The following is a 4,537-nucleotide window of genomic DNA, read 5'->3' on the forward strand; positions in this document are numbered from 1 at the left end:
TTTACCCTCTTCAGGTCATCTTCACCTAAAAAAGCCATGCCCGCCAGCTCTCTACTCTGCAATTACATGGAACTTACTTTCTTTCCTCAGCCAAACTTTTCTTTTCCCTCTGATGCTTCATCTCTTCCTAAGCCTCTTGAAGCAGCAGATTTCAATTTTACCTGGGCTAATCGTGTAATGAGAAAGTTGTTTTCATGGTAGAAAGAAATAAAACCATACGTGCATATTATTAATATTAATGTCACCAGGGGAATTTTTTAAGGAAAGAGAAAACTAATCAATCAAATTTATGTTAAAAATTTTACATCAGGACAAATGATAGCATGCATGGTACATAATAGGCTGAGAATGTCATGAATTGAATTGCTCTCATCCTCCAAAAAAAAAGATATACTGAAATCTTAACCACCAGTACCTCAAAGGTGACCTTATTCAGACATATGGACTTTATAGAATGTATTCAAGTTCAAAGGAAGTTATTGAGATGGGCCCTAATTCAATATAACTGGCATCCTTAAGAAAAAATGAAATTTGGACACAGAGTCAGAAACAAACACAGGGAGAATTCCAAGAGAAGATGGAGGCAGAAATCAGGGTGATGCATCTCCTAGTAAAGGAATGTCACAGATTGCTAGCAAACCACCCAAACTATGAGAGAGGCATGAAAAAGTTTCTCCTTCACAACCCTCAGAATAAAACAGCCCTGCCTACACCTTGATCTTGGCCTTCTAGACTACACTGTGAAACAATAAATTTCTGTTGTTTAAGCCACCAGTTTGTGGTATCTTGTCACAACAGCCACAAAAACAAAATGGACACCCATCTATGATCATAGCAATTTTTTTTCTCATGGATTTATACCAAGGAGAGAATTATTCTGTTTCTGGCTGAGCTTCTTAATCTGCCCCTTACTGAATCTCAATGCAAAGGAGATAGTTAGTTATACATCTCAGGTTAATTAAGGACACCGATTAAAAACGGCATGTAAGAATTCTCTTGAAATTCATCTCTAGATCCCACATTGTGAATGGAGCAAGGTAATAAAATCTTTTTAATCTGAGGGTAAGATCTTTGCATCCTATACTCAGATATAAGTACTGTTTCCCAGGTTGGCTGGGTGGATACCTGAAGGCATAGTGGCTAATGGTTGGAAAGATTTTGCTCAGGTAGAGCTGCAACTCTATGTACATACATCTTGTCCAAGCTCATCTTGTAAGGCAGATTCAGCATCATTATCATCTGAATCTTCAAATTCAAATTTAATTGTCTTGGCAAATACCTACTGTGTTTAGGATGCTTTACTGTGTGTAGGTGCTTCAGATCAGAGCTATGTAAAATATGGTTTCTATCCTGTTAAGAGTTAGAATTAGTTGGTGAGCTTGACAAAACCAACATGCAGTAGGTGTGACAGGGTGAGGAATATAAGATTCAGCTCTAATACATATTGTTTTCAAACTAGAGTTTTATGAAGTTACTGTGGAAAGGACAGAGTGTGTTTAGAAAAAAAATAAAATGAGGAAATTTTAATTATACACTCAGAAAAATGGTTTATTTGTTGTCTGCTTAAGGAGTGTGTGAGCAAGATGGAAATTAGTAGAGTGCATGTAATGCTTTACTCTATTATTGTGTCAACTTCTGGGCTCTTTAATTCCTATGACCACTTTGACTTTTATCCTAAAGAAAAATCAAATACAACATATCGAAAGATGGGCTTTTCAAAGCAGAGATATATGAAGTAATTAGTAAAAGTAATGATGATGGTAATGCTATTATGGACTTTAAGCAATAATGAATTAGAAAATTATTCTTTCAGGAAGCAGATCTGAGCTGATGGAAATGCATATATGATCACAATCTGGCAGCACATCTTCTCTCTCATGTGCTTTCAGTTTCAAAGTATGACTTTGTCCCATAATTTTTTAGGTGCCTAATAAATTTAGTTTTGTGCTTCATTTAAGATATGTTCATTGTATCAGAGGATAGTGTCTCAAAAAGCATGCCATGGCTTTACTATACATCATCAGAAGCATTGTCTAATGGTGTAGAGTTTGCTTGTCTTTATGTGCTTTATAAGGGGGTGTGGCTGAGTTCCTGAGAGGTAGAGAGCAGAGGGGAGGGCAGCACACAGAGGCATTCTTCCTTTTCCACCAACTTCTCAGAGAATAGGGATAATAGACACTTAGGCATGAAGGGAGAAAAGCGCTTCCAACATAGCCCAACTCTACATTCAAAATTGCTCCTTCAAACTTCCCCTAATTTTACAATAATTTAAATGAAATATATTCTCTCTCAAATTGAAAATTCTCCTCAGAAGAGAGTTAAGGCTTTATCTTTTACATTTTAAAGTGTGGAAAGGTTATCTCATTTTGACCAAATATCTCCTGGAATCTGAGTTTTGATTAGAAGATTATGGTAGAAGGAAGGGCAATCTGAGCATGTGGGTCACCTTCTGAAAAGGGACCTTCAGAAAAGGATGGGTCCGTCTGATGTATCCCAATAAAAGCTTTGTGGGTAGCCATAAACCAAGAGAAGGGCTGGGGAGGAGGGAAAGTTGGCTTCAATTGGTAAGTGACAAGTTTACATTGCCACGATATGCAATTTTCCTAAGGTTTCTGAGGGCGTTAACTTCCAATAGATTCACATCAACCATGTGGCATAGAGTTTCCAAATGCCTACCCAGCAAACTTTCTCACTAACAAAGTGGCCTCTCATAACAGAGATCAGCAATGCTAGATATCTAATATTTCAGCTTCCTTTTTAACAAGAATGCTATCCAACTATGACCAATGGAACATGAGGGAAAGTCTATTAGATTTTAAAGAATATTTTCTTTCCTGAGAGAAAAATCTTAACCATCTTGCGACAATATAACAAGTCAGAGAAAGGGAAGCCACATTTCTGACTAAAGGAGCAAAAGGATGAGAAGTCAACATGTAGAACTGCCAAACACTAACTGGAAAAATTAACATTAAGACTCATTATTATATGAGATAAATATCTTAACTTTTAAAATCATGGTCCAGTTGTCTTAGTCAGCTTGGGCTGCTATAATAGAATTCCAGAGACAGAGTGGCTTAAACAAACACACGTTTATTTCTCACAGTTCTAAAGACTGGGAAGCTCAAGATCAAGGTGCCAGAAGATTCAATCCCTGGTAATAGCTCTTTTCTTTGCTTTCAAATGGCTATCTCCTTGCTGTGCTCTCATGTAGCAGAGAGAGTAAGGTCTCTGGTCTCTTCTTAGAAGGGTACTAACCCCACCATGAGAACCTCATGATCTGATCTAAATCTAATCGACTCCCAAAGGCCTCACCTCCTAATATCACACTGGGGAGCTAGGGCTCTAACATATACTTTTGGGTGGGGAGAAACAAACATTTAGTTCATAATAGCAATATTTTGTTACTTGATGCTAAAATTATTCTGTATGGTACTAAATGTGCTAGCATTGATCACAAGTTAAAAGTATGTTCTTATGAATCAGTATAATGTAAACCTGTATATAATCAGGTATGTCAAAACAGTCTATATTATCAAGTATCTTCTAGTGTATAAAATATAAAAATAAGTGTTTATTTAAACAATTTATTGGGGGATATATAACAACATAAAATAAGGGCTTGCATAAGTATAATTGAATGTCCCAAAAGTCAAACTTTTTTTTTTTTTAATTCTTCAAATCTACAAGGCTTCATGCTGGGTAATAAATATACAAATGGGCAAAAAAAAAAAAAAAAAAAAAAAAGCCAGATAAAGCCCCACCTTCGTTAAGCTTACATTACATTCTAGATTGGAGGAGGGAGAAAGTGATTAGTCCTTCACTATACAGATCAAATTTGAAATTGACCCTGTATATATCCAACTCTTCCTTCTCTGTCCTATACTTGGGCTGCCAAATATTTCTAGAGAAAAACATTCAAACAAAATATGTGTGAATATTTGGTCTCTAAACTCAGCAGAGCTTCAACATGGCCTTCATAGTCAGCTGTTTCCCATTCCCTTAAAGGCACAAATGCCAGGACCTCTTTCTTCACTCTTTACAAGTACCCGAAATTCCTCCTTCTTGGACAAAATAGCAATCAACATGTAGATAACACACATAACCTATTTACCAAAGCAGCCACATCCACAGTAATTTTTCCCTTCTTTTTTCTTATATTAGACTATATACCTATCTAAATGTAATCTTTCCCTGTTCTCATGGATTCACTTCTTGTCAATTTTTCAAGAAAACTGATTATTTAATTATTGATTTTAATGAGCTTTATAGCATGCTATAGTCTTCTACAAATAAGCTAACAAAAAACAACTACCTTTGATGTGAATATCCCCTTTGATGGAGATTTCTCTCATTCTGTTTGAAGTTTCCATTCACTATTCTAGCTTCTCTACTTCTTTGAAACAACACAGTAAATGTCATTTATTATACTTTTATTGTTGAAGAAGTGAATATTTTTCAGCCTTTATAATATTTGAGGTCTTTAAAAGAGTTAACAAGTTGATCATCTTTTTCCTTGAAAATCTAATTTCTTGGCTTT

The sequence above is a fragment of the Pteropus vampyrus genome, unplaced genomic scaffold (genome assembly GCF_000151845.1).
Source record: "Pteropus vampyrus isolate Shadow unplaced genomic scaffold, Pvam_2.0 Scaffold130, whole genome shotgun sequence".
NCBI lineage: Eukaryota > Metazoa > Chordata > Mammalia > Chiroptera > Pteropodidae > Pteropus > Pteropus vampyrus.